General features: G+C 37.4%; 1 pseudogene; it reads left to right on the plus strand.

The window, feature by feature from the left end:
- The first annotated feature begins 1,021 nt into the window (after positions 1–1,021).
- Positions 1,022–12,421, plus strand: part of LOC144581691 (uncharacterized) — a 149,298-nt pseudogene continuing 137,898 nt past the window's right edge.

The following is a 12,421-nucleotide window of genomic DNA, read 5'->3' on the forward strand; positions in this document are numbered from 1 at the left end:
TCACATGGATAAAATGCCATGTGAATATATATATGGAGAGAGAGAGAGAGAGAGAGAGAGAGAGAGAGAGAGAGAGAGAGAGAGAGAGAGAGAGAGACAGAGAGAGAGAGACAGAGAGAGAGAGAGAGAGAGAAAAACACCCTGAGAGACTCTGCGGTGCTAGACATGTGAATGATTTTTGGAAGTGAATCATCCTGCCCCAGCTGCTGCTGTGTGGATCACAGACACACCATCCAGCTGAATCTTCCCAGAATTCTCAACCCACAACAATTGCAAACAAAACACAATGTTGTGTTAAGCCACTACGTTTTGGAGTAGTATGTTAGATAGCAATAGTTAATCAGGACACATGTCAAGTATGATTTATTCACACTATCCCTTTAATTTTTTTACTAGTTTTCACTGCCTGCAGTGTCTTCCCTCACTTCCTTCTTTCCTCACTCCCTTCCTCTCTTTCTTCCTTTTTTTCTTGTCTCTGCCTCTAACTTTATTTTCTTTCTTTTTTTTTTGGTACCTGTTTATTGCCTCAACTATAGATTATAAGCCCTACACAAAAATGAACTCTGTGAATCTCTTCTCTTCTGCATCTCTAGTGCCTAGAAGTGGGCCTGTGCATTTAATTATTCTAGCTGCATACAGTCAGTGTTCACTCAATCAAAGATGTGATACCCATCCCTGTACATAAATAAACAAACAAAAGTTTTGCTAAAATAATTTCACTTATAAGTGGGGGAAAGAATAAATGATATTCACTATTCCGTAGTTTTACAGTGAGATGGGTTTCAGCAACGCAGGATGCTTGAATGGGCTAAAAATGATCTCTCTATACTGCTTTTTGGTATTAGACTTCAATGGGATTGCTAATAGTTGGCTCAGTGCCATAATGAGCTTCAAAGAGAAAAAAAAATTATAGGTTTTGAAGTAGCTTAAAACACACCTTTTAGCTCCTCAGTACTAGAGCTTGTAGCTGGCAGAGTTCCAACTCCCTTTTCGTCAGCTACACGGTGACAGGAAGCCCGCCATGAGGATCCTGGATGCTCAGCTGCCTCTGATCCGAGGAGCTGACACAGTAATAACTTCCATTGCTCATAGATGACTCTTCACAAGGCCAGACTTAGTACTGCTCTCCAAATGCCAACTGGAGGCCGTTTGAGAACTCCTGCTGGGGAGAAGATGAGGTTTGCAAGATATAAAGAAGAGGACCTTTCACATCCTCACCCTTTGTGCTTAGTACAAAGACAGAAAAGGTGGTAGAGAGTTAGAGAGGTTCTTGTCACCCATAAAGTAACTAAACTGAACCGGCCACTTCATAGACACTTGGTACGGTGCCCACCAGCCTGTCTCTATGTTCTACCTCTTAAGATATTCTCTTCTGCCTCTGTGGTCACAGGGGTGAACAACCACTTTCTTTTGACTTTTTCAGTGTGCAGGGCGACTTCCGTATTCAGGGCTTTTGCACAGGCTGTTCACTCTGATTGGTACTTTCTTAACTCTGACTCTCCTCACCCCACTCAAAATCAAGGCTTCAGTTTAAATGTCACTTCCTCTGGAAAGGCTTTCTGTTCCCCTAGGCTAGGTTTTGTCTCTCTGCTATACAATTTTATTACACCCTTTGTTGCAAGGGACACCTCCATATTTAAGCAGTCAATCCACTATGTCAAGTATTTTCTGAGTTTAACCAATCAATCGATAGCATTATGCATGCTCTGGTGTTAGTCAGTAAGCTCAATAAAGGCAGAAATCAGCCTGGCTTTGTTCTTTTCTGGATCCCGAGGACATAGCATGAGCCCAAACATAGATCAGGCCGTCAACAATTGATGAATTAATGGTTGATAGGTGGATGGATTACAGGGATACTACCTTTTATTGATTTTTGCCTCTTGGATTTGGAACAATCTGTGTGTCCCTAGTGAAGGTGAGAGTCTTCATGCCTCAATTCTTTATTTCTAATCCTTAAAGGTTTTGAATTTGAATAGGTTTTGAAATTGAACCGATCTGTTCAATTGCAGCCTTAGCTGAATCCTATGTTCGGGACCAATCCTAACTTGGGACAGGAAGTGGGTAAAATGCCCATTCTTTAAGGTCACTATTCCAAAACCTGGCTTTGCAATGACATTTCTAGACACACCTGGGCCAAAAGGGAAACTGATACCTTGAAGAGAAGGACTCAGTTTTGACAGGATTCAACACCTCCTTACTAAAGAGCCCTTGGACCCTGAATAAGAAGAAGCTGCAGTGATACCCAAATAATACACCGTGGCCTCGGACTCTGAGACATGTTCCCTCTGGTTGAGACTCAGCACGTTCTCAGTTGTGGTAGTTATGGTGAAAGATTCCTCCTGTTTGAGAAAAAAGGGTAAAGATGGCTTTGTCTTGCATTGTGGCATCAGATCATTCACAGAGAGGCAGAGCAACAGGCAGGCTCTTGGGGTCCTTAAGTCTAGGCCAAGGTTCTTGGACATTTACAGACCTGCCCTGGGATAGAAGGGTGAGTCCTAGGCCTGGCAGCATTCACCACAAGCTGACTGAAGAGCCCTTGGGCTTTAAGTGAATATTGGCAGTGGCCTGGCAAAACCCCCTTTGGGCTGGTGGTGGTGGTGAGATAGGTAGAGGCTCTTCTGTCTGTGGAAAGGAGAAGAGAGAGTGGAAAGGGCTTTATGTTGTGGTTTAAGTGCCAGCTTAGCCACAGGAGAACAGAGCATCACGTACATTTTTTTTTTTTTTTGAGTTGGAGTCTCAATCTGTCACCAGGCGGGAGGGAAGTCACGTGATCTCAGCTCACTGCAACCTCCGCCTCCCAGGTTCAAGCAATTCTCCTGCCTCAGCCTCTCAAGTAGCTGGGACTACAGGTGCGTGCCATCATGCCCGGCTAATTTTTGGATTTTTAGTAGAGAAGAGGTTTCACCATGTTGGCCAGGATGGTCTTGATCTCTTGACCTCGTGATCCACCCACCTTGGCCTCCCAAAGTGCTGAGATTACAGGTGTGAGCCCCTGCGCCCGGCCCATCAGGTACATTTCTAAAGGTTTGACTTCACTCCCTGGCTCCTAGACAGCATTTTTGGACCTGCCTGAAGGCTGGAAGAGCTCACTGTACTGAAGGAAAGGACACAAACCTGATTAGCTTCATCACCTGGTGACTGTAGAGCCCTAGGGCCTTGAGTAAACATAGATGCTAACCAGGTAATGGTTAGCAAGAGACAAGAAAACCATTATATAATGAAAAACTGGTGAATTCTGCAAGAGAACATAACAATGGTAAACATATATGCACTTAACACTGGAGCATCCAGACATATACAGCAAGTATTATTAGAGCCAAGGAGAGCCAATTAGAGCCGAGGAGAGCCTCAATACAACACAAGCTGGAGACTTCAACACTCTACGTTCAGCATTAGATAGATCTCCCAGACAGAAACTCAACAGAGACACATCAGACTTATGCCGCACTGTAGAACAAATAGACTCAGTATTTACAGAACTCTTTATCTAACAAGTGCAGAATAGACATTACCAACATACACTGGGGAAAAGATAGTCTCTGTAACAAATGGTGCTAGGAAAACTGGATATCCATTTACATAAGAATGAAACTAGACCCCTATCTTTCACCATGTACAAAAACAAAATCAAAATGGATAAAGATTTAAATCTAAGACCTCAAATTATGAAAGCACTACAAGAAAACATCGGGCAGACTCTCCGAGACTTTTGTCTAGGCAATAATTTCTTGAGTAACATCCTGCCAGAACAGAAAACCAAAACAAAGTGGGCAAATGGGATCTCATCAAGTTAAAAAGCTTCTGCACAGCAAAGGAATCAATCAACAAAGTGAAGAGACAAGACAGAATGAGAGAAAAAATTTGCAAGTTACCTATCTGACATTGGATTAATAACCAGAGTACTTAAGGAGCTCAAACTACTCTCCAGGAAAAAAAAATCCAATTATCTGATTAAAAATGGGCAAAAGATTTGAATAGACATTTCTCAAAAGAAGACCCACAAATGGCAAACAGACATAGAAAAAAGGTGCTCAACATCATTGATTATCAGAGAAATGCAAATCAAAGCCACAATAAGATATCATTTTACTGTACTTAAAATGGCTTTTATCCAAAATACAGACAATAACAATGCTAGAGAGAATGCGGAGAACAGGAACGCTTGTACGCTGTTGCTGAGAATGTAAATTAGTACCCAAAAAACTAAAAATAGAGCTACCATGCAATCCAGTAATCCCACTTCTGGCTATATACCCAAAATAAAGGAAATCAGCATATCAAAGAGGTATCTACACGCTCATGTTTGTTTCAGGACTCTTCACAATAGCCAAGAATTGGAAGCAACCTAAGTGTCCATAAACACATGAGTGGATGAAGAAAATGTGGTACATACACACAACACAGTAGTATTCAATCATAAAAAATGAGATCCTGTCATTTGCAACAAAGTCTATGGAACTGGAGGTCATTATGTTGGGTGAAATAAACCAAGCACAAAAAGACAAACTGCATATTCTCACTTATTTGTGGCACCTAAAAATCAAAACAATTGAACTTATAGACATAGAGAGTAGAAGGATTGTTCCCAGAGGCCGGGAAGCGTAGTGGGGGTAAGTAGGGATGGGGGTGAGCTGGACAGGGTTAATGAGTACAGAAAATAGAAAGAATGAATAAGTAATCAACGATTGTACTTTATTCAGAACTCAGCTTCTGGACTGTGGGTTCCAGAAAAGGAAATGTCTTTGCTGCCAGGACTATGCCTTTGATTATTCTCTGGGTGAGTCCCCAGTTGCACAGAGTGGGGATATTCCTGGATATAGGTAGGAGATTCATTCCTTTTTATAATGTTAGTGATGGGTGCCATATCTACACATTCAACAAAATTTCTGTTAGAAAGCCACTTCATTTGTTTTTTTGCTCATAAACGTGAAACTCAAGATGATCAAAGCCTCCTGAATATCTTTCCTGTGATAAATCCAGAGAGTGCCAGTCCCCCAGTTTATTCTGGAAAAAGTAAATAAACATTTGAACATAATCATCAATAGGAAGTTTCTGTGTGCCCACAGCCAGACTAAGAACTTTTCTGCTAGATACAAAGGGATAGAAGTGAAACATTAATCATTTCGTAAAGCATGAACACACATATGTTAATTAAGGAAAAATTATATTTTACATATAAAGTTTGTCATGTTTCTTTCTTCAGGGCTTATGTTTATGTTTCTGTGCCATAAATATTTTGAAATTAAAAAAAAAGAATGAATGAGACCTAGTATTTGATAGCACAGCAGGGTGACTATGGTCAATAATAATTTAATTGTGCATTTTAAAATTACTAACAGTGTCAGAGGCAGTGGCTCATGTCTGTAATCTCAGCACATTGGGAGGCTGAGGCAGGCTAATCACCTGAGGTCAGGAGTTTAAGATCAGTCTGACCAACACGGAGAAACTCCGTCTCTACTAAAAATACAAAAATTACCTGTAATTCCAGCTACTTGGGAAGCTGAGACAAGAGAATCGCCCGAACCCTGTTGGTGGAAGTGGCAGTGAGCCAAGATTGTGCCACTGCACTCCGGCCTGGGCAACAAAGCAAGGCTTTGTCTTGAACAAAACAAAACAAAACAAAACAAATTATGAAATATTTATAATTGGATTGTTTGTAACACAAAGGGTATATGCTTAAGAGGATAGATACCACATTTTCTATGATGTGATTATTGTGCATTACATTCCCATATCAAAATATTTCATGTATCCCATAAATATATACACCAACTGTATTCCTATAAAAGTTAAAAATTAAAAAAAAACTTTAAAAATGCACATTCTGTTATTCATGCATTTCTTATAAAGTTGTTTTCCCTAAGAAGGACTCTAAAGCTTTTGGTGCTGAATGCTGAAATCCCAAGTATATCCTTTGAGGATATTTCGTTGTGGTAAAGGAAACCCAGTGCACTTAATTCAAGCTTAAGCTTTTGTAGTATGTTGCAATTACTGAAACATATTTAAGTATCTAGCCTAGTCCTTGGCATGTGGAAGGCACAATAACTAGTAGTCATCATCATCAATGTGATTATTGATTATTAGTCAATGTCACAGTCAGTTGGGCAGTCCTCCCCTCTCCCTGTGAGTTCCATGATCACTTCTTACATTTCCATTACATTCAAACAGATCCAGAAATTTTACTCTGACCCTAGTCCATAAACTAAGACTTTCCTCTCCTTGACCATTTTTTTCTGATGCTGCTGTCATGCTTCTCAGGAAACAACTACACTGTATTTATGCAATTACTGAGGCTCAATACATCTGTTGAAAACCCACAGCTACTTTTTGAATCACTCCCTTAGCAGAATCATTTAAACTGATATTAGAGATCATAATAACTTTTGAATATTATTGCTATATCCCCTAGTCTGAAAGACTAATATTAAAGTCATTTTATCTGAGCATCTCTAATTTCTAATGGTTAAGAGTTTAGGGATATTAGAATCAGATATACAAGTTTTGAACAGTATATCATTCATTTATTAGTTCTGAAAATTTGGAAAAATCGTTTAATTCTTAAGCTTCTCTTTCTCCTTCTTAAGACTGAAATCAATAATAGTACCTGACTCCATGGGCAATTGTAAAGATGAAGTGAGATGGCATGAGATTAAAAGACTACTGGCAAGCCTGTTTTCCTCCCAAGTCTGTCTGCCTACCTGTGACTACCATGTTTTACTTGGTCTTAATATCTATCCCAAGATTGTGCTACATGTGTCTGGCTCAAGCACTGCCCCTGTGTATTAACTGAAATCACACGTACATAATTCATCTCCTGAGTCTGTGGGAGTTGTAGATTGAATAGATGCCAGTATTATAAGCACATTTTGAATGCATTTATTTGTATAATCACAGCAGCAAATATTCTCTTTGTAATTCTGTTATTTCCTGGACATTCTTTCAGATGAACTGGAGTATTGAGTTTTCAGGAAAAAAATAAACCAACTTAATTATAAGTGCAATTATTTTTAAAAGGTTTTCCAACTTGACTTCCACTTCCAGAAGATGAAGTAGCTGTACTTTCCTTATCATCATGCTAAATACAACTATGAATACTGGGCACTGTATATAAAGCAAACATAAGACATCTCTGAAAGATTTAAGAGAAGATGGCTGATGGGCCAAGAATCTTAGGACCTAAAGACCAACATGGTTATCAGTTACCTGGGTTTCCTTTTGCCTCATATATTTTGACTTAGAGCTGATGAAGCCAGTAAACTAAAATCACCAACTAGCACAGATGCCAAAATTTCCAACCAAAGCCCTAGACAAAGAAATAGAAGCAGCCTAGTAAAGCAAAAAAAAATTTGGAAAAAAACTGCTCTATTCTAGCTAAATCTCTGACCCCATTCTACCAGCAAAGGCTGAGTAGGGACCCACTCAAGGTTCTTACCAAAATCCTAATGCCCCTGCTGGGCTGGTGTCGAAGGTCATGTAGAAAGCCAATACTGCAATCCCTGGTGGCCAGCGATGAGCCCCCCATTCACAGTGTTAGTGCATGTCATGTGGGGAGCCTGGACTGCTACTCATGCCTGGCAGTAATGTTCTGACTTCTAGTTACAGGGTATCAAGGAGACCTGTTTTGGAGTGTGATCTTTCACCATCACCCAGTGGAGACAAGGACATCCCCACTGCTGTCAGTGAAGACAAAATGGAAGTCAAATACCCTACTTCTGTGTAGTAATAATGAGGAAACTTACCTAACTTCTGTGTCAATGAAGGCTGAGTAGCAAAGCTGAAATTGTACCTCCATGGTAATGCCTTCCTCTTTCCTCATCAGCGTTACATAAAAGAAAGCCAGCTAAAATAGAATATTTAATAAGATTGAAAATTTTGTGATGTAAAAATTTTCAGATGTCTATTGAAGATGAGTGAACACAAAGCAGAAAAAAAGAAATCCATGCAATGATACCCTGTAATTAAACTTTAGAACACTAACGGCAAAATATCTTGAGAGTGGCTAGAGAAAAATGAGACATTATGTTTAGAAAAATAACAATTAGAGTAAAAGATGATTTCTCATAACAGATGATGGACGCTAGATGAATATTTTTCATAGGCTGAAAGAAACTAATTTTCAACCCAGAAATCTATATTCAGCAAAAAAAAAAAAAGAAAGAAAAAAAAAATTCCTCAGGAATAAAGAGGAAGTGAAGCTATTCTAAAATGAGAGAAAAAAATGAAGTGAATGTGTTTAGTCTCAGATCTATTCTAAAGCAATGGCTAGAGAAAGTTTCTCTAAACAATAAGAAATTATAAAATAAGAAACCCAGTAAGATCAGGGAAGAGGAGAGAATAAGATGAGAAAAATACAGAAAAATATAATATCAATTCCTTCTTCTCAAGCTTTCTAATTTTGTTGGTAGTTAGAGCAAAAATTATAACAGTATATAATGTGGTTATAAATATATGCAGAGGAAATATTTAAGACAACTATGTTATAAATAGGGGATGGCAAAGAGAACTAGAGAGAGATATAATTATTATTATTTTTTAAATAATAAAATAATGTCACCAGTAGACTGTGATAGAATACCACACACACACATACATGCACACATACACACAGACACACACTATGTAATGCCTAGAATAACCACTGAAATAGCTACATAGTTTTATGTACAATTTACCTATAGTATTTTAATATACACAAAGCCCTTCTGCTAAATCAAGATAGAATTCTAACAAATGTCAAGCGAATTACAGAAAAGAAGAAAAAACAAAACAAAGAAATAAGAAGCTGAGAGAACAAACAGCAACTAAAAATGAAGTGGCAGGATTAACATATTAATAATTAAAATTAAATGTAAATGATGTAATTACACCAATTAAAAGACAAAAATTGGCAAAATAACCCAATTATTTAAAACATAGATATATCACGCAAACAAAAGAAAGGAGGGCTGTTTACACTAATAACATATAAAGTAGTCTTCAGAGTATGGAAAATTACTGGAAAGACAGCAGGATCTGTGCACTGATAAAAGTTAAAGCCTACCAAGAAAACTGTAATCTTAAATATATATGCACCAAGCAAAACAACAGAGCTGCGAAATGTGTGAGGCAGAAACTGATAGAACTAAAACAAAAAATAGACATTCGTTATTATACTTGGAGATCTCAGCACCCCCTCTCAAAAATATATAGAAAAACTTGACAGAAATTAGAAAGGATATAGAAGAACTCAGCAATACCATCAAACAACAGTATTTACTCAATATTTTTAAACAAGCAACAGCAAAATACACTTATTTTCAAGTGCTGATAAACAACATTTCATGGTAGATTGTATCCAGAGCCATGAAATAAATCTTAAAAATTTAAACCGATTAAAATTATACAGAAGGTATTTTCTGATTGCAATGGAATCAAAGTAGAAATCAATAAAAAAATTATTACAGAAAATCCAAACTTCTGGAAGTGAAATAGTGTATTTGTAAATAATCCATGAGTCAAAAAGGTAGTCTCAAGATAATTTTTAAAAAGGACATTTAATTGAAAAAGAAAAGGTCAGAGCTGCTAGGCAGGTACGTTTAAGTCTGCTGTAAAAAAAAAAAGAAAAAGAAAAGGTAATCAAAATATGTCAGACACAGCTAAAGCAGTGCTAAGAAGAAGTTTATAGAACCAAATTCAAAAATTAGAATAAAAAGCAGTTTCAAATCAATAATTAAGCTTCCTTAGGAATATAATTAAGCTTTGTTTTCCCCTAGGGAAAAGACAAAACAAAACACAAAACCCTGGCTCCTTCATTAAAAACAAACTAAGCAAAACCAGGCAAACAAAAACCCACAAGCAAAACACACACACACACACACACACACACACACACACACACGCCTATAAAAGAACAAAATAATCTCAAAGTAAACAATGGAAGAAAATAATAAACATAAGAGCAGAAATTAATGAACTTGAAAATATTAAAACATAAAAAATTTAGTCAAACCAAAAACTAATTTGTTGAAAAGATTAATAAAATTGACGAACAGCTAGCAAGACAGAGAAGAAACCCCTGAAATATCAGTAATTTGTTTAGGCCTTTTTATGAGAAAGGCTTATTGGCTTGAGTCATCTTTGGAATAAATTTGTATTTATTGTTTCTTTAAAATAAAAATGTTTCTTTTAAATACAAAATTTTTACTTCAAAAAATTAATTGGCAAGATTGAAAAGCAAAAATGAGATTTAAAATAAAGTTAAATTTTTTTGAATGCTCCACTTGCCTGTTTTGAATTTTCTATGAGATTTTCTAGAAGATTCTTCGATCTGTACTCTAGGGATTAAGATTTGCATTGTCAATACTTTGCAATACCTGTCCAGGAAACAAGTCCATTAGAGATACAAACTTCCTGGGCTCAGGAGAGAAACATTTGTGAGAGTTAATATTAGTTATTTGCGAAAATCTTTTTGAATTTTTATTTGTGTGACCCTTAACTCTTTGGGGTACCCATTTGACTAGTAACCTTTCCTTCCCATGAAAATCATTTGCTTTTCGGTTTGTCTTACCAACTCTTCATCTCTCAGTTTTTCATTGATTAAGGGCACATTGGTTGTCAGGCAGCTGTATGCAGATGCCTAACTCTTCAGTTATGGAAGGGCTTCAGTTATTTGTTCTTCTTTGGAGGCTGGCTAAAATCATAAAGGGCTTCTGGACTTTGGTCTTGTATGTGATTTTTTGTTTGTTTGTTTATAGGTCATTATTTATACTCCTTTGGTTTATATTCCGAGCATGGTAGAAACTTGTTTTTTGCTCGTTTAGCCTTCTCTCCTGAGGTAAAAACGGAACTATGTACTAAGAAAGAAAGAACTCGGTAAATTGACAGAAACAGAAATCTTCCTCTAGAAGTTCTTTTTGCCCTGTCTTTCTCATCTTGGTTCATTAGACTTTTACGTGGTCTTTCATAGGAGTGGGTAGGAGGGGCCCTGGTGACTAGACACAGACTGGGCCAGAGAGACAGGCCTCCTATCTCTGCCGGGAACAGCTCTGAGTCAGCAGCAGGTTCCTCCCAGGCAGAGGGAAAGTTGCTTCTCCACATATAGCCTGCTCTAGTCCCTTGATTCCAGGCGAAGGCCTGCTGCTTCCAAAGTGCACCCCTTCTAACCAACATCCAAAACTCCTAGGTGCAAATTTCAGGGAAAAAAAACCTGGTAAATGGAAAGTTTGTTCTTTGCTTGGCTGAAACTTGATAATAAAATGTTTTAAGAGTTTTATGGTCAAAAGTCGCTTAATTAAAAACTGAAATCCAGGCTATAATATTTTTTAAAGGCCTCTCTGGTTTTTCTCTTTTGAATCCTGTTTCTCTCATTAAATTACTTCTCAGTCAACCTGACTTCTTTTTCTTGAACCCCTGCTAATTAAACCTTCATTGGCCTTTGTGTGAAACTTAAGATCTCCTGAAACTGGTTGTTTTAGGACCCATTCTTCCATTTACTTCTGCTTCTCCTTCCTTTTCCCACCTTTATCAGCACCTACTTCTTTTATTTGAGGGTCAATGGCTAAAAAATTACTGAGCGAAAACATCAGAGCTTCGGGTTTCACATGAAGTAATCTAAAGGAGACTTCTAGTGACCCTGAGACCTACAGAGGAACACAAAAAATGTGCCACTGACCTCTTTATTGGGGATTTCTGCCTTCCTTATAGAGACTCAAGAGACACAGGGGGGCTTATCTCAGGTCTGAAATTTTGCTCTTGTTTGTATTGAGCAACCTAATTTATTTGGCTTTTGACTGCACACATGTATGTGCGTTGCAGATTATGTCTACATGTTTATTTCTATACATGTGTTTATACATTATCTACATGGTACCAAATTGACTAGAGATAAAATGATCGCATATGAATTAAATAATCAAGCCTAAATACCTTTCAAAGTTTATTTGACTAAATAAGTCTCTAGGAAATTAGATGAGTTAAATATTTTTGGTTTAATAGAAACAGATTTATCTTTGATCAGCAAAATACCTTAGTAGTTTTTGCTTGGATGGTAACTGCCTGATATACACATGTTATATGATAATTATTAGAAAAAAAACTTGAGATGACTAAACTGAGTCTAATGTCTGATAAAATGTTTCAAGTCTATGGAAAAACCAGATAGCCACGTATAGAAGTATGAAACTGGATCATTCTCTCTCACCATATACAAAAATTAACTCAAGATGGATTAAAGATTTAAATCTAAGATCCGAAGCCAAAAGTGTCTAGAAGAAAATCTAGGAAAATCGATTCTGGAAATTGGCCTAGGCAAGGAATTCATGACTACGATCCCAAAAGCAAATGCAACAAAAACAGTAAGTACATAAATGGGATTTAATTAAACTAAAGGGCGTCTGTACAACAATGGAAATAATCAAAATAGTCATCAGAGTAAACAGAAAAC

Source organism: Callithrix jacchus, chromosome 3 (genome assembly GCF_049354715.1).
Source record: "Callithrix jacchus isolate 240 chromosome 3, calJac240_pri, whole genome shotgun sequence".
NCBI classification, from domain to species: domain Eukaryota; kingdom Metazoa; phylum Chordata; class Mammalia; order Primates; family Cebidae; genus Callithrix; species Callithrix jacchus.